Genomic DNA, 25413 nt, shown 5'->3' on the forward strand with positions numbered 1-25413 from the left:
TCCCAATCCTGGATGAGATAGATGAGTTTCTTCTGTGCATTGTCTTGTTTCATAAAAAGAGAAAGCTGAAACTTGGTTTGTACTTTTCTGACAAACAGACTTGACAATGGACAATGGTATCTCACCTTGAATGGATTTGGAGTAACCTATGTTAAGCACTTGGGACGCGGGTGGCGCTGTGGTTAAAACCTCAGTGCCTAGGGCTTGCCGATCGCATGGTCGGCAGTTCGAATCCCCGTGGTGGGGTGAGCTCCCGTCTTTGGTCCCAGCTCCTGCCCACCTAGCAGTTTGAAAGCACCTCTAAGTGCAAGTAGATAAATAGGTACTGCTTTATAGCGGGAAGGTAAACGGCGTTTCTGTGTGCTGCGCTGGTGCTGACTCGCCAGAGCAGCTTCGTCACGCTGGCCACGTGACCTGGAAGTGTCTCCAGACAGCGCTGGCCCCCGGCCACTTAAGTGAGATGGGCGCACAACTCTAGAGTCGGACACGACTGGCCCGTATGGGCAGGGGTACCTTTACCTATGTTAAGCACAGTGGTGCCATGGTCCAGGGTTGCAGAGGGTTGAAGACCCATTACCAGTGCTTTTTTTTCTAAAAAAAATGTTTAGGGGTACTCTCATTTTCCTATTCATATTGAAATACTGCCCCTCAATGAGGCCAAACTTAGATTCACAAAATGTTTAGGGGTATGCATACTCCCAGAAAAAAGCACTGCCCATTACTATTTATGCAGCAGAATTCCTCCAGTGTCCTAAAACTGCCCAATCAGCATGTAGGGGGAGCTTTTTGCCCACTGTATGCTCCAAAGGTAAACATTTAGGAATACAGAAAACACGAGTTTCAAGAGAACGGTGTGCAAATTCTGCTACACTGGAACTTAACAGAAAACATAATTTAAGTCAGGCTGAAAGAAGACATTGCAGCACTCCAAATAATTTCCCAAGTATGTGCACAGGAAATAGTAGATCAAGCTGAAAGGCAACACATGGAGATCTGCGTTGGTTACTGCAACACATCCCAGAATTGTTATGACGCTATAATTATAAGATTATTGTATAAACTTAGACGCTTGTGAAGGGGTGTGATTGTGACTATCACAGTTATGCACTGTACAATGACAATTCCATTCCCTGCACTGAACATGCTTCTACCACATCTGCAGCCCAAATCCTGTGTGCAATTACTTGGCAGCAAGTCAGCTCCACTTAATCCATTAGGGCTTACTCCAAATCTGTACATAGCTTGTATCATTAGAAATCGAATGATCAGCCAAGTTTGGCTTCTAGCAGGAATCCAGCATGCTGTCACGGCAGGCTGGGGAATCACCTGCAAAACGTCAGCTCCGCAGTCACTGGGAATAGATTGCTTAACCAAATTGCTTGGAGTGGCAATTACAGATTGGAGGTGGAAGTGGGGAGGAAAGAGAAATAGGTATGGGGAGCAAAGTAAGGAGCAAAGAGGCTGTCAACTTCCTTCTGGAAGCCCAAGCATTTGTATGGTTGTAGTGAGCCGTAGTTTGGCTTACTATGACATGTGAACGAGACCAAAGTGTTATGCCTTAACTATAGCTATCCTGTTACAGATAGGTAGCCGTGTTGGTCTGCCATAGTCTTTAAGGTGCTACTGGAAGGGGAAAAAATTTTGTTTTGACTATAGCTATCCTGTTGCAGTTCAACCAACTAGAAACTACATTTTGCCCATGTTGAAGTCACTTTTGTTTCAACAAGGTTGAATAAATATAGGACACTCCCTTGGGCAGGGGTGCCAACTTGAATAAGATATTGGGGGACCCAGGCAAGCCCCACCCTGCATAATTGATCACATGATAGAGTGTGCACACACTATTTGAATGGCAATGCCCATCAACTTTGGGGGGCCCAGACCCCTCAAATATTTTATCAGGGGGTGAAGACCCAGGAGTTGGCTCCTATGTCCTTGGGTGTTAATTTGCTATCATTTTAAAACCTATTTTTAGTTCCTGTTGTAAGGTTATATAAATGACCTTCAGACATTTGTGAAAAGTGATTCATAAACTAATAATTCTATTATTAATAATTCTATTATTTCCATTCCTGCAACTGTATAAAGCAGAATCACCATAGGTCATTTTGTTATACAAGACAGTATTCCTACTTAAGTTCCTGATATAGTTCCTTTTTTGCTTTTTCTAGGTTTCTAGTACCAGCTGTTGTTTCAGTTTCCTTCTTCACTTCTCTCTTTGCAACTTGTACAATAATCTGTCTGAATTTCCCTTCTTACACACATTGTCTCTCGTCTTTCTGTGTAAGCCCTTGGTTTATTATTTCCTCTGGAGCTGAACCTACTTTCAGTCTTTAGTTTGAGAAGTGACTACAGGGGTTTTTTTTCTTTTAAAAAAACCCTATACCACTAAATGAGGAAGCTGGTGGTAGGGTAATGAATTTCTAAATTATTTCAAGGTAGTCAACCCACACCAAATGAAGTTACCATCTGTCATACAGACAACAATAAGTAAATAACACAATTACTATGTACATTTTAGGCTGAGTATGTTCAGTCATTGTTTTCCCTACTTTGAATGTAAGTTTCTTTGGCTAAAACAAGAGACTGAATATTGCTGCATTGGTTCAATTCACATATAAACACCAAAACAATCTGGCATGTGGGATCATTTATGTAAGCTCACATATTTTCTGTTTTCTCACTCACTGTAGTTTGCCATGATATCCCAATTGGGAAAATATGGTTAGTTCTAACTTCATAATAATGGTTTGCATACTATGAATTCAAATTAGGCTTTGGAGCAGTATTTTCAGTTAAGACATCACACAAAACTGCTGTGGTCTAACAAACAAACAAACAAATAGAAAATGAGAGATTTAATGAATAAAGACTGATGGAATGAAGAGAGTCTTCAGGGGCACAGCCAGGCATAACATATGAATTAAATAATTAGGTAAAATAGAATAATCTCCTATATTTATAATAAATAGTATTATTATTTATAGGTCATCTTTTTGGGCATAGCCCATCCAAAGTCAGCTTGCATTTCATTAAAACATCCAAGAACTAACCATTTTAAAGCAATTAGAAAATGTGAAAAGGAAGCTATATGCTGACCTTTATGTTCATTACAGTGGTACCTTGGTTCTCAAATGCCTTGGTTCTCAAACACTCTGGTTCTCAAACTCCAAAAACCCGGAAGTAAGTGTGCCGGTTTTTGAACATTTTTCAGAAGCCGAACATCCGATATGGCTGTCGGCTATTGTACATGTTCACCATGCTTCTTGACAACCACACAATTAGCATCAATGTGAAAAGGACCTATGTGTGTACAGTTCCTCCATGCATACATGAAGGCCAGCCAATCAGGGTTGCTGTTTGCATATCAGACCCTATCACTGCCACCATCTTCAGGGAGCCAGGCACCCACCAGACTTTTGCTATGGGTGCCTAGCCTCCACCCCCACGCACCCCCCCCCACGGCACCACCTCTCCAGATGTTGGGAACTTTTCCCATAGGGGAGTTTCTCCATTGTCTTTTTTTATCTGGGTTTCCATTTTCGGAACCATACAAACCACCTGATTCAATCTTCTCCTTCTTCCTCATCATCCTTCACAGCTTGCCATCTCCAGCCCGAGCCCGATGGCATCTCAAGGCTCATGACAGATATTCAGTCCCAAAACATTGTGTTGTATGACAACTTGCTGCCACAAGTATCAACCTAATCTAGACCTTAGAAGGTGCTACCAGATTAGCACCCAAAAAACTATGGGTTAAAAGCACAGGCTGGGGTCTTTAGCCATGGCGTAGCAGCTAATGAGGCTTCTCTCGATAATAGCACCATCCCAAAACACATCTGCCAGAGGACATTGATTGCACTACAAAACAGGAGCCTCCAAGGCCACATTCTCCCCAGAATTCTGCTGGGCCCCTTCCTGGATAGGGGCCATGTATATGATACCAGTGGTGTGTGGTTTTCAGAGAATTTCTCCTTGCATTGGCTGATACCAAGAAGAGGGACATTATATACCATGTGACACTAACCTTTTGTGCCAAGCAGTTCCCCCAAGTCTGTTTTCTGTGCTATTTTGAGACCCATCTCAATTATTTGTGGAGAGATGGAAGAACAGATTATAAATTTTTAGAGATCAGCCCTTTGCAGCCGATCACATTTCTGAATGCACGAGCTCATCCCAATGGGCTTCTTCCCTTACAAGGGTTATATCAACTAGCAGAGAAACTGATAGCTGTTCAGCTCTTGCAACCCATATTAAATTGTCAGTAGCATTATTTAAGAATACCTGAAGAATGGAGTAGGAATTTTGTTGGGGGTTTTTTAGTGCTGTACTGAAACCTATGGGACAGAAGGGCTGCAGGAAAAAAAGAGAGCAGGAGAATTGCTCCACATCCAAGCCCATTGCTTTGCAAGCCATTGATTCGATTGATGGCATCTTCAGACAGAAACTGTCAGGTAGCAAGTGAGCAGCATGTTTTGCTCCAGGTAGGCATAATGTGATTTGTTATATTGCCCCCTAGTTTCTGCATGTAGAACTGTTTTGATTTTTCTGTTGTTGGTCTGGTAGCATCTGATCAAGCCTTAGAATCTGTTATCATGCCATGCTTGGTTTTCCTGTGTCATATATCTAACCATGCTCAGACCTCAGAAGGGGGGAAAAACCCTCCCTCTTGCATTGTTCTCTGCAGCCTGGGGATCTGGCCTCGCCGTTATATTTGCACATCATCCATAACCATTTCATGTGGCGTACACCATACATTAGTACAGTGGTACCTCGGGTTAAGTACTTAATTCGTTCCGGAGGTCCGTTCTTAACCTGAAACTGTTCTTAACCTGAAGCACCACTTTATCTAATGGGGCCTCTTGCTGCCGCCGCGCCGCCGGAACATGATTTCTGTTCTCATCCTGAAGCAAAGTTCTTAACCTGAAGCACTATTTCTGGGTTAGCAGAGTCTGTAACCTGAAGCATATGTAACCTGAAGCGTATGTAACACGAGGTACTACTGTATACATAATATACATGTTATATTATACATTATATAACACCATACTTTTAAAGCACACACCTCTCTCAAAAAAGAGCTCTGGGAACCGTAGTTTGTTAAAGGTAGATTTGTTAAAGATAAACTGCAGTTCCTAGGATTCTTGGTGGGGGGGGGTGTATGGAGCCATGATTAGATTCACCCATTATTAATTGTTTTTTTACACCTTCAATCAGATATTTGCCATTCAAGTTGTGCCCAAGTGATCAACAAAGTTGAAAGTGTGGATTTGGGTGTGAGTCTAGCTGACCAGATAGATGCACAGCCTAACCTGCATCGAGGCCAGGTTGCTTCTGCCACCAGTAGAGTAAACGATACTTGTTTGCAGTAGTCTAACTTTGATACAAGGCAGCTTCTGACTTGATATCTAGACAGCTATTTGAGTAGGAAGCTTTTTTTTTTAAGGCAGTGGCATGGAGATTGATGACCCCTATAAAACCTAAAAAGGTCACCCAGATAAATTATTATTATTTATTGTTATTAGGGAAGTTTTTAATATTTGATGTTTTATTGTATTTTTAATATTCTGTTGGGAGCCGCCCAGAGTGGCTGGGGAAACCCGGCCAGATGGGTGAGGTATAAATAAATTATTATTATTATTATTATTATTATTACTATTATTTAAATTTATATAAATCAGGCACCATAAACTGGGACATTCTGTCATGATTTAATAAATGTACCACTGCACCTTTCTTAACATATAGGTAAGCTAAAAAATAATTTTTGACCTATAAAACCCCATTAGTATAAAAACATAAAAAGACCATGTTGAAAAAGGCCAGCTATCACCAGGATATCCGCATAAAACAGCCTTTGAAAGTCAGGAGGTGTTGGCTTCCTTACAAAAAGTCTGCAATATCAGAGTGGTAAGGCTTCCTTAGCAATTAAACCTATGGGGGGGGGGGAGAGAGAGATATGACATAAAAGATCCATAGGTTGGGTCAGGGTCCCACACAATGCTCTAGAGCAGGGGGTCAGCAACCTTTTTCAGTCGTGGGCCAGTCCACCGACCCTCAGACCATGTGGTGGGCCAGACTATTTGGGGGGGGGGAGATGAACAAATTCCTATGCCCCACAAATAACCCAGAGATGCATTTTAAATAAAAGCACACATTCTACTCATGTAAAACACGCTGATTCCCGGACCGTCCGTGGGCAGAATTGAGAAGGCAATTGGGCCACATCTGGCCCCCGGGGCCTTAAGTTGCCTATCCCTGCTCCAGGGATCATCATATATTTAAAGTACTATGTTACCACTTTAAACAAACATGACTTCCCCAAAGCATCCTGGGAAGTGTAGTTTGTTAAGGGTGGTGAGCGTTGCTAGAAGACCCTTATTCCCCTTAAAGAGCTACAATTCCCAGAGTTCCCTGTAAAGTGGGATTGATTGTGAAAACTCTCTGGAAAATGTAGTTCTGGAAGGGGAATAAAGGTAAAGGTAAAGGTACCCCTGCCCGTACGGGCCAGTCTTGACAGACTCTGGGGTTGTGCGCCCATCTCACTTAAGAGGCCAGGGGCCAGCGCTGTCCAGAGAAACTTCTGGGTCACGTGGCCAGCGTGACGAAGCTGCTCTGGCGAGCCAGAGCCGCACACGGAAACGCCATTTACTTTCCCGCTGGTAAGCAGTCCCTATTTATCTACTTGCACCCGGGGGTGCTTTCGAACTGCTAGGTTGGCAGGCGCTGGGACCGAGCGACGGGAGCGCACCCTGCCGCAGGGATTCGAACCGCCGACCTTTTGATTGGCAAGTCCTAGGCGCTGAGGATTTAACCCACAGCGCCACCTGCGTCCCGGAAGGGGAATAGAGGCCTCCTAAAAGCTGCCACCACCTTTAACAAACTACTGCTCCCATAATTCCTTAGTGGAAGCCATGACTGTTTCAAGTGCTGTTATATGGTTAAATAGAACAGAGCATTCAAAGCTTATTCAGTTCTTGAGCTTCAATAGAACTATAAATCCCTCTGCTGGTCAGTTTATTGCATTGCATGTGTTAATCCATGCAAGCAGCAAGCTAAAAAAAGTTAAATGAAGGAAAATGCTTTCATTCAATAAGGCATGTGGCTTGCATATGCAAAAACCCATTGGGAATTGTAGGCTGAACAGGGCTGGTGGAGTTGGTGAAAAAACTGGATATTTCAGCAAGGCAACATTTTGAACAATATTCTGGATACTCAAAAACTGCATTTGGCTAGCGTTCTGCTATATTATTATTTTATTTATTGAATTTATATACCCAGGGGTCTCAGGACGGTTCACAAAATAAAATCATGCTAATAATAGCAGCAGGATTAACAATATAACTTAGATGGAAACATAGCATGTCAAGATTTTTGAAACCTGAAAAGGTATATAAATGATTTTAAATAAGTCCAGCAACAGTTCAATGCAGCCAATGTAAGTGACATTTCTAGTTGCCAGAGACTTTGTGAGGTGGCAGATATTGCTCAACAATTGCTTCTGAGGCAATAGTGTAAAGGAGAAACATACTTTTAATGGTACAAAATAAGGAATATTTTTCAATTTCCCAATAAATAGATGTATGTCAAAGGTGCCTGTACAGACTTGTTGAATTTCATTTTCGATTTACAGCTTTGTAAACTCAAGCTCATATCATGTTAAAAACAGTGCTGGTATTCTCTTTTTTAAAAATGTAATGTAGAGAGCATCCCAGAATTCCATACACTTACTTCACTAGAAAGGGTACTTATTCACATAATACATAATGAATTCATGGAATTTGTTGTCACACACTGCTGGCTGCTAGTTTAGGTGGTTTCCAAAAAGATTAGACAAATTCCCATCTATTCATTTTGATGGCCATATGCAACATCTGATTTCAGAGGCAGTGCATCTTTGACGAGCAACAATGGGAGAGATCTTTTTCATCATTCCCAGCTTGCAGGTTTCCCAAAAGTGTCTGGTTGACCACTGGGGAAAACAGGATGTTGGACTTGATGGACTTTTGGTCTGACCCAGAAGATGAAGAACTTATTCACCAAGGGGATTGGTGAAGAAGTTAGTTTCATTTTTATTTTCATTTTTCCAATCTTGAATTCAGTTCTCTACGTTTCAATATTACCTTGAGAATTTTTTTAAAAGGTCCTCTTAAAAATTCATCAGCATTTTAATGCAAAAGTTTTAGTAAGATTAATCTTGGACTGTAGCACTTCGGGTTCTAAATGTGTGTGTACATTTTAATGTCCCCTTTGAAGGCAAAATTCCATATAGAAATGTAGCACGTTTAGGCTGAGTCCTTTTCAAAGACATGCTAGTTTTGGAGGTCATAGAATCATAGAACCATAGGATTTTAGCATTGGAAGGGACTCCAAGGGTCATTAGTCCATGCCGGAATCTCAACAAAGCATCCATGAAAGATGTCCATCCTGCTTTTAAAGCGCCAAGGAAGGAGAGACCACAACCTCTCAGTGGAGCCTGTTCCACTGTCAAATAGCTTTTACTGGCAAAAAGCTCTTCCTGATGTTTAGTCGGAATCTCCTTTCTTGTAATTCAAATCTATTGGTTCGGGTCCTACCCTCCAGGGCAGGAGAAAACAAGCTTGCTCCATCTTCCATGTGACAGCCCTTTAGATATTTGAAGATGGCGATCATATTTCCTCTCAATCTCCTCTCTTCCAGGCTAAACATACCCAGCTCCCTCAACGATTCCTCATAAGGCTTTGCTCTCAGACCATTTCTCATCTTGGTCGCCCTTCTCTGCATATGTTGCAGCTTGTCAATATCCTTCTTAAATGTGGTGCCCTGAGAAGTCAGATATGTGATCTCCCCCTGATATCCTAAAGCGGTACGACTGACACGACAAATTACGCACCTAGTCCTGATGAACAGCTCCTGTGTTGCAGAAATATTGAAAGCTACCATTGTTATTGCATCTATTGCAGTCATGTGGGATATATAAATCTCATCATACAGCAAAGATGCTATCCATTAGGGTGGCATGTCCTCAGTCTCGTTTGTAATTGGCATCTGCGTCGTACCCCTCTCGAGTCGTGCTTCAAAACAATGCTGTCTAACCAGAAGTACTATCTCTGAGCAATAAGTAAAATATAGCCATAATATCAAGCTGGTTCTCAAACTCTAGGTGGCAGCTTATTCCATCATTTTTTCTCAGATGAAAGCATCAGTATGAAAGCAGTAGTATGCTATAGTTTATGCTTCTGACTGTTTATGAAAAAGTAAAACTATGGGAAATGGCATGGCAGTCTGAGTTACAAGCATCAGTTTAATTTGTACACATTGTGGGTGGCAAACACTACAAGTGCTACTTCAGGGTGGGTTAGAACAAGGCTTTTGGCACTATATTTTCTGTGAACCTCAGATTTTAGATCAGGTGTGAACAAGGTCAATGAGGATCTGTTGGTAGTTCTTTGAGCAATTCCCCACCCACTAGACCTCCAAATCAGGTTGCTAAAATGGAGAAATCTGGGGAGAAAATGAGTGTATTTGCAATGTAGAAAGACAGTGAACTGTGCTCAGGGAGGGGCCATATCTCAGTGGAAAAGCATCTGCCTTGCAGGTGGAAGGTTGCAGGTTCAATCCATGGCATCTCTAGGTAGTGCTGGCATTGTCTGAAGCCCTGATGAGTCATGGCCAGTCAGTGCAGATAATATAGTGCAAGATGTACCAATGGACTGACTCAGTACAAGGCAGCTTTCTATATTCAGATACTGAAAACAAATCCTGATCGGACCTTGCACTCAGGCACACCCTGTTCAGGAAAACTAACACAATATCCCCCACATCTGAATGTCCCCTATAGAGCCCATCGCAATTCCTGTTTCAGCTTCCCTGCTATTTGATGAAATATATGGTGTTGTGGTCTAAACCACTGAGCCTCTTGGGCTTGCTGATTGGAAGGTCGGCATTTCGAATCCCTGCGACGGGGTGAGCTCCCATTGCTCTGTCCCAGCTCCTGCCAACCTAGCAGTTCAAAAGCACACCAGTGCATGTAGATAAATAGGTACTGCTGTGGTGGGAAGGTAAACGGTGTTTGCGTGCGCTCTGGTTTCCGTCACAGTGTTCCATTGCACCAGAACTGTTTAGTCATGCTGGCCACATGACCTAGAAAACTGTCTCTAGACAAATGCCGGCTCCCTCGGCCTGAAAGCGAGATGAGCGCTGCAATCCCATAGTCACTTTTGAATGGACTTCACTGTCCAGGAGTCCTTTATTTTTTCTACCTTTACCTTAGTAGCTATAGTGTTGAAAATACCTCACAGAGTACTTTGTAAAAAACCAAACTTTTCTTCTTTTCTGTTGCTTCATGAGTGGAGCGAGGCTCATAGCATTAGTTGCTACTGCTTATTCCCTATGTGAGGTCATAATCCTTACTTTTCAAATATCTTAATCTTTTTTCCATTGCTACCAGCTGGAATGTCAAAAACAAAGGATTACATCTCCACTAATGGAAGGCTTGCTCCTTTTCTCACAGTATTCAACGGGAGCTGTGAATATTTGGTGCCACTGATATTACAGTGAAAGTTGCCTAGGACTATCTAGTGGGATTCAATGGCTAGGATCAGAATAGTCTAGCCTAACACATTGTGGATTGGGCTGGCTCCTGACAACCACACTTGCCTGGGACTTGATGAACTCAATAGGTTATATCCAGCATGAGTCTTACTCAGAGTAGATGCACTGGATTAATGCATAGGACAAATTTTGTTCGAATAATTCAAAGTATACTCTGAGTGTACTCTGAGTTGGTTGCAGCCTAGTATGTGTGAGTGTGTGTGTTTAAAGATGTAAATATTTTCACTGACTTCTAACTTGAAGGTTCTCACTTTGACTTTTAGGCTTACAAGACTTAGGAGCAAGTGAAGGACTATCTACTCCCATATGAGCCTGTATCAGATGCCCTGTTCCAGGTACCACCTTCTGGGTCATACGGTAGGTTATGACCAGCAGTACAGCCTTTGCAGCGGTGGTGCCTTGGTTCTGGAATGCAGTGGCGTAGCATGGGGGTGCAGGGGGGGCTGGCCGCACCGGGCGCAACATCTGGGGGTTAGGGTTAGGGGGCGCAAATCCATGGGTTAGGGGGCACAAATTACTTGCCTTGCCCCGGGTGCTGACAACCCACGCTACGCCATTGCTGGAATGTTATCCTCAGGAATATTCAGCTGGCATCAGTGCTGTTACCTTTCAAGCACTTAGTGAATACATTCTTATGTCCTAAGCTTTTAATGATTAATTTTATTCATGTCGTTTTCCTTTTTGTTGTTTTTATCAATGTTTTTGTGTGTGTTTTGTGCTGCTTTCATCTCCTGCTTTGTTGCAATCGTTGATTTTTATATGTTCCGGACTGCCTCATTTTGCTAATCATCTTCAGCTGAAAGTCCATCTAAAAAACTCTTAAATAAATAAAATAATTATATGAAGAAAACATTATGAAATAATACCAGCAATATTCAGTTTGCTCTCATCTGAAAGAAGCCAAATCTGGGTAGCAGAACCTAGAACATTTCATTGATCTAAAGAAAAAAAGGGAGCATGCAGCATGTTATTATCAGTAGCCCCTTGGTTATGTTGTTCTGATTCTAAATAAGCCATTATGGCTTAATAAGCTTAAAATTTTGAAAACAAACATAGAAAGGGTATATAAACAGGATAAAGATCTCAAGGAAAAAGTGAGGCAAAGCTTGTAAGCATAACAGGAAGTGGATGTGACACACTGGAACTTAACACTAAGGCTGTTGCCTATAAAAAGCTACATTTATTTCATAATTCTCATGTCACTCAGCAAGTGTTTCCTCTTTACTCCAGAGTATTATGAAACTTTCTATGGATTTGGATGTGGCATTCATACAGCTCTTTCCCGAAACCACATGTATCACACAATGTATTCTTTGAGACAAAAGATTGCTAATTCAGACTCAAATAAATGCCTGCTATAAAATCAGTAAGTTGGTCCAAGAACCCACTGAGACCACAATCATAGCACCTTGTTCCTTGTGCACAGTTCTGGTTGTTGTTTTTTACCATGGTTTAAGCTTTAATTAATTCAGCTTAATTGCAAGAGCTGATAATGAGCAACAACTCTGAGACTTGACACTTTTTGAGAAACTCTAAGAGCAAGAACTGATTGGAAAGAAGCATGCATGCTTACTACTGTCCTGGCTCTCAATGGATGAAGAACTCAAACTTGGATTGTGGTTTCTGACAAAATCTTTAATGCTCAAATCAGAGCAGTGCATAGGCAAGGCAAAGATTAGAAGCCCAGCACAGCCCAGCTTTAGTGAGGCAAGGGAGAAGCATATTTGGACTGGGCAAGCAAACAGGCACTTCTTCCAGTGTGCTGGCCCTGAACCATCTGCTCAGAGTGGCATCTCCATGTCTTAGGTGACAGGGGAGGGGACAACACAGGCTCAGAGCCAGACTTGTACCCCAGCACCTCCTATGCAGGTGGAGACTCGCTGTTAGGGAAAGGTGGTTGGGAGAGTTCCTGTGGAGCCAACTGATCATGCCTGATGCCTAACCCACCTTCTTCTCCCAACAGCCCTCTGAGTCCCTCTCTGGGGTCTGATTCTGTGTCCCCCATCTTCCTTCCCATACAACTTTGAAACCTCCTGAGGACCAGGCGAGGTCTGGCTCAACCTACTAAGTCTCTCCCCGGGTTCATCCAAGTCCAACTCCTCGAGCATCATCCTGATCTGACCAGCCTCTCCAGCACATTCTCATGAGGCTCATGACAACTACCCACTCTAGATTTTATCTTAGCATTATTTTAGTTAGGTCAGTAACCCTGAAAAAATTGACCATGGTATCTTGTTGTCTTAAAGTTCAGGCAAGAAACTGGAGACTAAAAATTCAATATTTTCTTTTGCAAGTGTTTTCTTACTACAAGGCTTTTCACTGTGTTTAAACTTGCTCAATGTCAAAACACAGTTTGTTCCACTTGTTCTCTTTGCTATAGAAACAAAGCAAACTAAGAACTATTGTCTGTCCTTTACATGGAATTATTTTACAGCCTTTGGGATCTTTCACATGATTTCTTTGTATAATCTATTACAGTGTGATAGTTACGCTTTTTAATTCATGTATCATTTTCCCTTGTTTCCTTGAGTCTTTAAAGTCCACTCCATGCACAGATGTTGCAATGCATTTTTAATTGGTAGGGATATGTGTCTTCGAATTCCAGGAGGACCAGCTTTTTAAATATTGAAGGCCACCCATGCTATGTACACACAGTAATTACTGGAAGCCATTGCGGTGATATTGCTGAAGGTAGACTAACTTAAACTGGTTTTGCAAGGACTTATAGCAATCTAAGCTGTATCCCACAGGAGCATTATCAAAACTGCCGCAATGGATGCACAATTGTCAAAACAAATCCACAACCGATTGGATATTGCCCATAAAAACCAACACCTACACACAGTGTTCCATGCACACTTTTAGGAACGTATTGCTTCTGGGTGAAAATGACTTGAGTGGAATCTGATAGTAAATTACAGTCTTGATTATCCATGGAGCAGTGTTAGATAAAATGTACTAGGCAGTTACAGCGATAATATGTTATTATTTATATCCTGGTCTTCTGCAGTTGCACTTGGAAGGGCTTATAAGAAAATCTACATAGGCATACATAAAATCCAATTAAAAACAGTAATTTAAAAGCTATTAGTCAAATACCGTATTTTTCGCCCTATTTCGCCCAAAAATGAAGGGGAAATGTGTGTGCGTCCTATGGGGCGAATACAGGCTTTCGCTGAAGCCTGGAGAACGAGAGGGGTCGGTGCGCACCGACCCCTCTCCCTCTCCAGGCTTCAAGAAGCTCTGCACAGCCCTCGGGAGCCTGGCGCGAAGCCGCGCCGGTCTCTGGAGGGTTGCGCAGAGCTGCCTGCGCTCCCAGGCTCCGCACAGCTCTGCACAACCCTTGGGAGCCGGCAGGAAGCCGCACCAGGCTCCCAAAGGTTCCGCAGAGCTGCCTGCATTCCGAAGCCTCGGGCGCGCTGAAGAGCGCGCCCGGGCTTTGCGCAGCTCTCCACAAGCCTGGGGAGTCCGTTGCGGCTCCCTAGGCTTGCAGATAGCAGGCTGTTCTGGGAGCTGGGGTCAGGGGAAGCTTGGGCTTCCCCCGCGCCAGCCCCGTGCCTGGGGGGGGGGGGGAAATAATTTTTTCCCTTTATTTCCCTCCCCCCCCAAAAAACTAGGTGCGTCCTATAGGGCGAAAAATACGGTACATTATGGCTACAACATGCTTACCTGGGAGTACAGTGGTACCTTGGAAGTTAAACGGTATCCGTTCCGGAAGTCCGTTCAATTTCCAAAACATTTTGAAACCAAGGCATGGCTTCCGATTGGCTGCAGGAAGCTTCTGCAGCCAATCAGAAGCCACGTCAGATGTTTGGGTTCCAAGGAACATTCGCAAACTGGAACACTCAGTTCCGGGTTTGCAGTGTTCAGGAACCAAAACATTTGACTTTCAAGGTGTTTGGGAGCCAAGGTACAACTGTAAATTGTTTTACATAGCTGCAACTGAGGCAACAGCCAATTTCATATGTCAAGTATTGAAAGTCTATCAAAACATTTTCAACTTCCATGAAAAAGTGCTTAGAGAGTGGAACTGATGCAATTTATCTGGAAGCCCTTGGGAGCCTGAGAGAAAGGCTTCATACGTAGGTCCTTTTTGAAGCCCATCCAGCTCTGCCTTGGGACCAAGTGTTCCTTAAGATAGTCCTAAGCCACTAAGGGCTGCCATGTTAAACCTAATACTTAGCACAGTTGTTGTTTAAGGCACATGCAATGAACCTGTTATAAACCATACTACATGTAATTATAGTAAGTGTACATATCTGCCTTGCTCCAGCAATCCTTTTTCCAGCCTGCACGGCATCTTCCATTCAGTAGATGAAACAAATTTGTGCAGGGAGAATTATTCCCAGTTACTCTTAGCCAAAAAAGGCTTGAAGAGTTAAATACTGTCTCATCTTCTCTCATATCCACCTGGCCAGTCTTTAGTCACAGAGGTGAAACCTAATCAGGACAGAGATCACGTAGCTTGTGGAAACTCAGCTTTAAATTACTAGGCAATGTTACTTGGTTTTTTTTCAGAGCTGAGCCAAAGGGAAGGTGAGATTCATCAGGTGTGAAAAGCCAGTCTCCTTCTGGTGAATGTCTGGGCTGGGGAGAGAAGTCCTGTATAAGGGGATAAATTCTTCTCCTAGAGCAAGAGTGGGCAACCTTTTAGCCTGCAAAGACTATCTCCAATGGTGAGAGGTCCTCAGGGACTGCATGCCAGTGGCGTACATCTGCTCACAAACATTCACCAAAGTACACGGCTTGATGGGGAGGAGAAGGGCAGACCAATCTCAACCCCAGAGGGAGGGCAGAAGCCAGACCAGTCCTTGCTGTTAAATGTGAGGAAGGACAGACCACTCTGTTTGGAATGCAGGCATTGTTCTTGCGATAGCTGAGAGCTTCCAAGAGGAAGCACTGCAGCCTTATCCATGCCCCTCTTGAATAGGACACCTCAGGAGCAGCCCATCCCATTTTACTGTCTGGGGTGAAGTCTGGAGTCTACCAGAGCCTCACTTACTGGGGTTGCACAGCAGTAGTGACTTCCAGTGAGATCTCACGAGCCCTCATGAAAGCTCTGCAAGATCTCGTGAGAGTTCTCGTTCTCCTGTGGGATTTCTCCACCCGAGGCAGCTGCTTCAGTCTGCCTCATAGGCAGCCCAGTCCTGAGAAACCCATTTACGGCAGGATACAGAGCCAAGGGTGGCAGAGGCGGCAGGGAGCAAAGAGCAGCAGCAGAATCCTCCGACAGCTAACAATCCTGCTCTGTTTATTTCTTTAATATGTGTGTGTTTCATGTGGAAAAGGAAATGCATTTTCAGACCATTTTTATAAACAAAGCAAAAAATGAAAAGGCAGAAATATAACAACAGTAGCATGGTAAGAAAAATACAGAGTCATTCTAGATCTTTTTTTTTTTAATAAAAAAATACCTTTGATTTTGGCAAAGAAGTAAACATTCTATAGCAGTGTCTCAGATCACTGATTTGTCCGTCTGACAAATGGGTTGGCTGGCCTGGCCTGTTCTAGATGGGTTTGTAGAGATGCAGAGCCTACAGTCCTTCAAATGTTCCTAGACTCCCATACAATGTATATTGCATTCCCTTTCATGTGGAGATTTGCCTGGCTCCTTCCCTGCTGACAGAAATTGAAAACGTTTTCTTTGAAAAAGGCTTTTAAGATCCAGCTCTGCTGCTGTTTTTAATTATTTCAATTGCTGCTTTTTATGGCTGCGCTATTGCATCCATAATGCACGGGTAGGAAACCTGTGGCTTTCTAGATATTGCTGGACTCCGGCTTCCAGCATTCTTGGCCATTAGCCTTGATGGCTGGGGTTCATGGACATTTGTTGTTGTTGTTTAGTCGTTTAGTCATGTCTGGTTCTTCGTGACCCCATGGACCAGAGCACGCCAGGCACTTCTGTCTTCCACTGCCTCCCGCAGTTTGGTCAAACTCATGTTGGTAGCTTCAAGAACACTGTCCAAACATATTGTACTCTGTCGTCCCCTTCTTCTTGTGCCCTCAATCTTTCCCAACATCAGGGTCTTTTCCAGGGAGTCTTCTCTTCTCATGAAGTGGCCAAAGCATCATGGACATTAGCATCCAACAAAATCAGGAGGGTCCAAGTGAACCACCCCAGTCTTAAAGGAACATATCCACAGTTTTAGGACACTCCTAGAACTAGGGGAGGTACAAGGGGCTTCTGTCATAGAATGCCAGCTGCAGTCGCTCTAGACAGAGACAGTCTAGCAATTCTTTTCCATAATCTTGTAACCTTCAGATTAGAGTGCTCTAATGCTTTGAAGACAGTTCAGAGACTGCAAGAATAGCAAGATCATGATCAGATGCTTCTCCTTCAGGTGTTTTTGCCATCTGAGGAGAGATGAGTAGTGCCCACTCTGGTTTTATTATTTTTATTTATTAAAACATTTATATACCAGCCTTTATCCAGTTTGGGTCTCAAGGCACTGTGCAACATAAATTAATGCATTTTTAGAATTAGATAATCAACAGTTTTTAAAAGGCACAACAACAACACAGGCCTTTTATCTATGTTGCTTCTATCTGCCTTTAAAAAATCAGTCTTCTATTCTGACTATATATTTTGATGGGGTGTTGTTGTTCTTGGGTTGTTTGTTTGGAATAAGCCCTGAAAATATTTGCCTATTTGTATTAAATGCACATAAATCACTCTTGCCTGTTTTATTGTATTTTAAACATGTTGTAATCCAACTTGGGAATTCCAGTTAGTAGGAGTGCAAATAATCCAAATGCATAAAATAATGCAAACCCCTTCACTCTTTCTCTTCTTTTTGGGCATACTTAGAGGAGAGCAAATGTCCTCTGGTTACCTGTGTCACCACCAGTCTAGAATGCAGTGACCTTATTCTGATTGGTTATGCTTGCCTACAGTGACACCAACAGACTCACTACATAGAAGCATAGATTATAGAGTTGTAAGGTACCCTGAGGATCATCTAGTTCAACCCCCTGCAATGCAGAAATTTTAACCTGTCTCATACGGGGATTGGACCTGCAACCTTGGAACTATCGGCAAGGTTGGACTAGCATGAGGAGAGAGAGAACATTGTGCATTTGTGAGTGCAGAATTGTATCAAAGCAACAACCTGTGTAATACTGACCGTGGACAGCTGGGTACAGTATTTTTAAAAAGTGTAGAAGCAAGGGCTGCTCTAAAAAGGTCAGTACAGCCAAGATCAGGGATAAAGAACCTCTGACCTTTTCAGATGTTGATGGATATCTTCCATCATCCCTAACCATAGGCTGTGCTGGCGGGGCCTTGCATATTATCAGTTCTCAACCAAGTCCATCAAAAACAGAAGCCTCGTGGGACATCTTTGTCTTCATACTTCCTTGTCTTTCTTGATAGTGCAAAAAAATAACAGTAGGGCATTACTAATGGTTAGTAATGAATGTTGCCGATAACAGATCACGGTAATGAGGGATTATGAAACAAGTTTGCAGGAAGATGTGGCGCAAGCCCCTTCTGCATTCTCCTACAACTTGAGGAACTCTGCAGTTTATCGTCTTGTGCACTAGTTCATGATGTTGTACCATTTGTTTTTAACCTTGGCTTGTCCCTAAGACATCTGCTCTGCTGTGATTAATAATGCTGATAGAAATAAATTGTTGAAGGGCAGTGCTGCATTGCATGACTAATTACCTTCCTAAATTATGTGTTCATAAATGGGCTTTTTTTAATATTAAAAAACACATGCACCGTGATCCACACATACACAGAGAGATAAATGAAAGCTTGCTAAACTGCCCAAATTCAGAGCAGCAGCAGCACACTTGCCGAGGTGACTTTACAATGGGAGTCATACACTTTTTTTAAACCATACACTGCCTTAACTGCCCTTCATTCAGCCTGGGTATTATTCCCTGTCTTCCAAGGTGAAAAAGGGTACCTTCATAATCAGAATGAGAAAGAATAGGTGGGACTCAATTTTGTATTGTTTCACATTCCTGCCAGGAAGTGTTTTGTTGAACAAAGTTAGGCTACCAATTTTAATGGACAGAAATTGGGGGACCCAGAGGAGTGTGTGTAAATAAATAATTGCTAAATTCTTCCATAAAGCATAAGACCTCTGAGTTCCAGGGTTAGAGGAACATGTTCCTATGCTCCTAGCCTTGAATCTCAGCATGTCAAGAATACCTTCCATTTGTCCTGTAGCAGAAGCCTTCAATGTTTCCAGACCCAGGACACACTTTTAGACATGCATTTGGTGCCCCCACAGGAGGCAGTGATGGTCACCAACCTACAGCAGATGACTTTAGAAGAGGATTAGGCAAATTCATGGAGGACAGGACTACTGATGGCTACTGGCCCTGAGGGCTATGCTCTGCCTCCACAGCTGGAAGCAACAATGCTTCTGAAAACTAGTTGCTAGAAACCACAAGAGGGGAAAGTGTTTGAATCCTCCTTGCCTGGTTGGCCACTGTGATAACAGGCTGCTGGTTTGATGGGTCACTGGCCTGAGCCAGGCTCTTCTTTTGTTGAAGTCGTGCCACAGATGTTACCAACGAGTGGCGCTGTGGTCTAAACTACTGAGCCTCTTGGCGGTTCAAATCCTTGCAACAGGGTGAGCTTCCGTTGCTATGTCCTAGCACCTGCCAACCTAGCAGTTCGAAAGCACACCAGTGCGAGTAGATAAATAGGTACCACTGTGGTGGGAAGGTAAATGAATGTTCCGTGCGCTTTGGTTTCCGTCACAGTGTTCCGTTGCACCAGAAGCGGTTTAGTCATGTTGGCCACATGACCTGGAAAGCTATATGTGGACAGACGCTGGCTCCCTCTGCCTGAAAGCGAGATGATTCTGCAACCCCATAGTCACCTTTGACTGGACTTAATCATCCAGGGGTCCTTTACCTTTTACCTTACCAACAAAACACTCCCAGTAAAATTTATCATCTGTCTAGCGGGCCACTAAGTATTGTTTTGTAGGCCTCATCTAGCTCATGGGGCATGGTTTAGCCCTCTCCTTTTTAGAGGTATAAACTTTGCAAAATGTGAAAACCTGGAATTTAAAACTTAGAATGAACAGTGTAATCACCAAATATATTGGTAGTTCTTTCTTCCTTTTAAAGAGTTTTAGAGATAGCATCACAAGTCGACAACAGATTGGGTAGTACACTCATTCAAAGACAGAGGGCAACTTGGCCATTGTAAAATGTCTTTCATTTTCTGAGAAATAGTTCAAAGATTCAGTGCCACTTCAAAGTACCACTCTGGCAATGAACTGCCAAATTGAAAACAACTTATTGCATGGAATCTTGAGGTTACCAAGGCATAAAGAGAAATACTCGAGGATCTGTGTCAGACAGAAGATAAACATTTCTGAAACACAACTCAACTATAGTGGGCTAAGAAAAGGCAAGGAATTTAGAAGGTGATTCAGAATACCAAAGGAAAACCAGTGTATGTTGGCAATGCTGCTGTCATGACCGACTTTAGAAAAGGCTGCAACCCAGTTGTGGATCCTGAACTGTCCGCTGAAGTCCAGTGCCCCATCGCACTAAGTGGAAACACATCACACACAAAAAAGAGGACAGAGGAGGTTTGCATAAAATTGGCATATGCCAATTCATAGGCTATAGATGAAAATTGTGAAATCATTGTTCTAATTTACAAAGAAATGCAACATATCTCACCATAGTGGGGGCAACTTAGACCAGGTGACCCATATGCTTGCTCAGTCTGCTGCATAGAGGCTAACTATCAGTGAATCAACTTCAAGATCACTGATCTCCTTTGTCTTTAAACTGTACTTGGACCAGTAGCCTTTTTAGCAGAGGACTGCCTTCTGTAAAGTAGGCCACCTGGCTGCTGAGGCTTGGGGTTAGATGAGTGTTAAGCCCAAGATCTGAGTGAATGGGATATATATTTTGAGTGGTGTTGGGAATGGAGTCAGAGACCCCTCATAAACAGAAGGCTGAATATGAACAAAGAAACAACACTCCAAACTAAGCAGTAAAGCTCAGTGGGTGTCAGTCTATTTGGGTAGTTCTGGGGCCCTGCCCCACCAACTCCAGTCTGCCAGCAGCCTGCCCCACCTGCCTGCCTTCTGACTTACGACAGCCTGTCAGCTTCCTCCTCCTTAGCCTCAGGCAATGTAGTCGGTGGCAGCTTGAAATGCAGAGGCCGTTTCCCCTGCTGTTCTGTTTTTGTACACAACATTGTTTTTGTATCAGCAATTCCTGTTACTATTTTCATTGTTGATTTTATATATATATATATATATATATATATATATATATATATATATATATATGCAGGTTTTGGTGTCCTCGGGTGTCTTCCCGTGTAAAAGTTGGGGTGTCTAGGCGACGTTTCGACGAGGTCTCACTCGTCATCTTCAGGCTGGTGCTTTCGGCTTCTTGTTACTGGAACAGAGCGGGATCTCAATGTTTGAGTTCCTATAAATACTGTAGAGGGGGTGTGGTGTCTAGCCTCCAATGTTCTGGGCAGAGAGGAAGTTCCCAGGCTAGTGTGCCTTTTCTTCTTTTGTTCCTTAATTACTTGAGAGATACCTTGAGTGATTTCTTGAGTGATATCCTGAGTACCACTTAGGTGGGTCATTAGGTGTGGATTAGTTGCTAAAGTCTAATGACCCACACCTAATGACCCACCTAAGTGGTACTCAGGATATCACTCAAGAAATCACTCAAGGTATCTCTCAAGTAATTAAGGAACAAAAGAAGAAAAGGCACACTAGCCTGGGAACTTCCTCTCTGCCCAGAACATTGGAGGCTAGACACCACACCCCCTCTACAGTATTTATAGGAACTCAAACATTGAGATCCCGCTCTGTTCCAGTAACAAGAAGCCGAAAGCACCAGCCTGAAGATGACGAGTGAGACCTCGTCGAAACGTCGCCTAGACACCCCAACTTTTACACGGGAAGACACCCGAGGACACCAAAACCTGCATTCCTGTACCCGTGAAAATCTACGAAAGCAAATATATATATATATATATATATATATGTTTCTTCAAGATATCTTACGGGAAGCAGTTCATAAATGGAAATAAATAAATAGAATCCCGTTTGGCCCCACCCAACTTTTGCCTCAGAATCCACCCACCCCCTGGAATATGGCCGCTGGAATCCAGTTGCCCATAAAAGAATGCAAGCCTTTGGGTGGAAAAATGTTTCCCTCAGCCCGATTCTACTCTGTCAACTGTTTTTATTTTCTTGGGAACAGACTGCCCTGCGGTCAGCATTTCAAAAACAGGACAGGCTATTTGTGCAACAATCTGTTTTCTACAGATCACAGTAAGCATCACCGCCATGTGGCCTGGCAGATTGTGCGCTCCATGGGGCATGTTGGGTTCTTCACATTCATGCATGTGCATTTCCTTGTTTGTGCATTAGAGATGAAACGCAATTGCCTCGCTCAGGCTGTGTACACCCTGTAGCTTCAAAGCACATTCGAAACATATTCTTTTCCTCAAAGAATTCTGGGCACTGAAGTTACAGTTCCTAGCAACCCTTAAGAAACCACAGCCCTAGAATTCTTTGAGGGTGGGGGAATGTGCTTTAAAGTTATAGTGTGTACACAGCCTCAAAGACTTAATTTCTAGAGATGCTGGAGAGGGAACTGAACTTTGAGGAATGGCCATTCTAGCCATTGATCGCTAGCAGCATTGGGACAAGCATCCTCAAAATGGAAAATTGGAGTTGTTTACGGGAGACGGCCCCTGCAAAGTAGGGAGGGCCAATTGGTGGAAATGTTCAGTTGGCATCCTTGCTGATTCCAAGAAGCAGAATATGTGAACTGCAGGCCTGCATTGTTTAAAAGGAGGTGAGTGTCCAAGTGGACAATCCACCCTGCTTTGTCTTCTAGCCCCAAATATTCTTGCTTAAGCAAATTGAAAGAGAAGAACAGGAGCTCATAACCGCAAGCACTGGCGGAGGAAGAGGAGTGCAGGGGGAGCGCACTGCCCCCAGCAGCGTGATCCTGGTGCGGTGCCATCACGACTGCCCCCCTGCCTGCGCTGGGCGCCACGCCCCCAGGATGCATGCCACGCCACTGTGGGTGGCATGCCACGCCCCCGGGACGCGCGCCAGCCCCGCCCCCACCTGCTCTCTGCCCCCTGGTGCTGGAGAATGAAGCTCTGCCACTGACTCCAAGCCAAGCTTTCAAAAAACATCTTGGATTTCTCTTCCCAGCAAACTGCTGTACATATTCATTCAACAACCTTCAACCTTTTCAGTCTTTGGGCCCACATTTAATCCCAACCTGCCGCATGGTACCCAATTCTTACTGTAAAAAATATTCCCCTATCTGCATCTCCTGTTTGCTGCCCTCTCTCTTTAGCCATATGCAGTTGTTTTTAATTCTTATGCATGTGAGGGATGTGGCAGCACTTATGCCCCTCTATCCCCCAGTCTTCCCACATTGAACAGGAAGGTCTGGTTGCTGCCTATCTCCAGGAAGGAGCTGCAAAAGCGTTTTCAGCCATAAACTGATTGGCCAGGACAATGCTGGCATCTGCTGTTCCTATTGCGGTTTTCTCCTACCTGGAGAATACACCTCTCTTAGCCCTTCTGGTCCTTGTGGCTGTGCTGATGGGAGTGCAACAGGCTGGCCCCACCTTGGTAGGCTGGTGTGCCTCTTTGGGATGAGGGGTTGGGTGGGGTCGGACAACGCATTGTAGATGGAAAGAAGATGAGGAAGAAAAAGGGAATCCCTATAGGCATTTGTTATTAGTAGTGCTGTATTTCATTGTGGGCTGGAGAAATTTTAGCTGAGCACTGTAGCTGTTGACAATTGCTGCTTTGCTACTTTTTGTGCTCTTGTAGTAGGAGACTCCTGAAAACCCATCTAGCTTTTATTGATCTGCTGCTTTTCATCTCCGGGTAACTTGTTTCTTGGAGTCTGTAATGCTGACACAGATAGATGATTCTACTATAATTAGAACTACTGAATGAGATATTCCTTGCCCCCCCTCACCCCCACTTTGGCACTAAGTCCAAGAGAGAGGGAGGAAACTCCTGCTAGCCCCTCCACCTCATTTAAACTAGATGGGGTGATTGTAAGAAATCCAGCCTTTCTTTAAATCACTGAGATTTGATTACTCCGAGGACGAGAACCAAAATTCAGATCTTTCAACATACATTGGGAATCTCTGCTGTTAGGCTTTTATCTGCGGCAGATCGGAGCTTCGGGGCCAAGTGGCTTAAGAAAAATGGCAGGTTGGAAGGGAAAAGAGGGAGAATGATAATGACATCCCTCCATATCCTAATTCCAAACTGAGGAATTGCTTTCCTGGAATTCAAACATTACATTAAAATTTAATATTAAGATAGACACCTGGGGAGGGGGCGCTTTTTGCACCAGTGGGGTATCCATTAGAGTGCTCAGTATTTTTTCTATAAAAAACACATTTTAAAATTATTTATTTATTTGGTTTTGGTTTTTTTAATGGCCACATTTTATGGGGGAGGTGTTAGGGGGTCACAAGACATCATAGTATCACTGTGGGGGACCTAAGGGAACAGTCAGTCTGTATATTTGAATGACACTGCTGTGCTCGAATTCATTAGTAACTCAGAAACTGTGGAACTATGCCTCAGTTGTCAATGGGAGTGGTTATTTAATATTTATAAGCCCAGCTTTCGTCCCAGAAACTCAGGGAAGTGTGCATAGTTCGCCGCTCCTCATTTGATCCCCACAACATCCCTGAGTAAGGGTTTGAACCTAGGATTCCCGAATCCTAGCCTGATATTCTGATCACTGCGCCATGCAGAAAACACACTACTGAAAATAATTGTCTTTATTTAAGTGCTCATTTACTCTGTTCATCTTGCTGCGCCTTGTGCATATTCAGGATTGAAGCGGGGAAGACTATTTTCTGGGTTATTTCCTAGATTCTCACATGTTCTCCTATGATAGCATAGCAAAAATTACTAGACACTATCCAGAGGTCATTTCTTACCACCCTGATAATGAGAAGTGTCTGCACTAATCAAAACATTCATAAACATCCTGGTCTTATTGCAACTGAATTAATATTGGCTTCCCTTATGTGTTCTTGGCTTACACTGAAAGGTCCCTATGTCTCCGACGGGCAAAATGTTACTAAGGAGGTGAAAAAATGAGTTGCAAATGCTAATGAGCAAATAAAAGTTCTGTCAACTCTTTCAGGAAGGAAACAAAATTAAAGCTTTCCCTAAACACGATCACAGTTGACAAAACGCTGGATGTTTAGGTGCCAATTATAGCTCTTTCAGAAACTCTCAACTCTTGTCATAACACATGCCATAAACAAGGACAGATTTAGAGGTTCTTCATGACAGTTATGTGTAGGATGTTGACAGTTGACTGTTAAATTTCAAGTGCAGGGGAAAATTTCCCTCCCTATAGATCTTCGCTTGTTTATTATGGAGGGTGTTTTCTTTGCGAGTTCAATCATACATTCGCTGCCTCACGTTCTCAGCGCTTGACATTTCCATTTAACTCCCCCCCCCCATGACAATCACTGAAGTGTAGATGGAGGTAAATGCAACCTGCAGTACACTCAAGAGGTGTGAGAATTTCAAAACTTCAGGGTGTTTTCTTCACTTTTCCTTTTGAATATTTAGATTTGTTATTCCCCCTCCCCTTTTTATATAAAAAAATACCCAATTATATATGGGTGGTTACATCAGAAGAAAGCAAATACACTATATGTATTTGACATCATAATGAAGGGAAGAAGCTTTGTGAAGAATCTGAAGCTGGGATAATAGACTAGTTCTTTGGGGGTGCTTTAAGACCTCCAACTATACTTATCATCATCATCATTTTAATAATTATTATTAACAACTA

The 25413-nt window shown here is 43.1% G+C and overlaps 1 protein-coding gene across 1 annotated transcript in view; it reads left to right on the top strand.

Moving 5' to 3' along the window:
- The first annotated feature begins 5759 nt into the window (after positions 1 to 5759).
- HDAC9 (histone deacetylase 9) overlaps positions 5760 to 25413 on the top strand; it is a 469199-nt gene continuing 449545 nt past the window's right edge. Inside the window, exons 1-2 of the mRNA XM_083705231.1 lie at positions 5760 to 5910; positions 10857 to 10950. The gene's annotated coding sequence lies outside the window, so the exon portion shown is untranslated. The remainder of the gene's footprint in view (positions 5911 to 10856; positions 10951 to 25413) is intronic.

This window comes from Podarcis gaigeae (genome assembly GCF_964106915.1).
Source record: "Podarcis gaigeae genome assembly, chromosome: 12".
Taxonomy (NCBI): Eukaryota; Metazoa; Chordata; class Lepidosauria; order Squamata; family Lacertidae; genus Podarcis; species Podarcis gaigeae.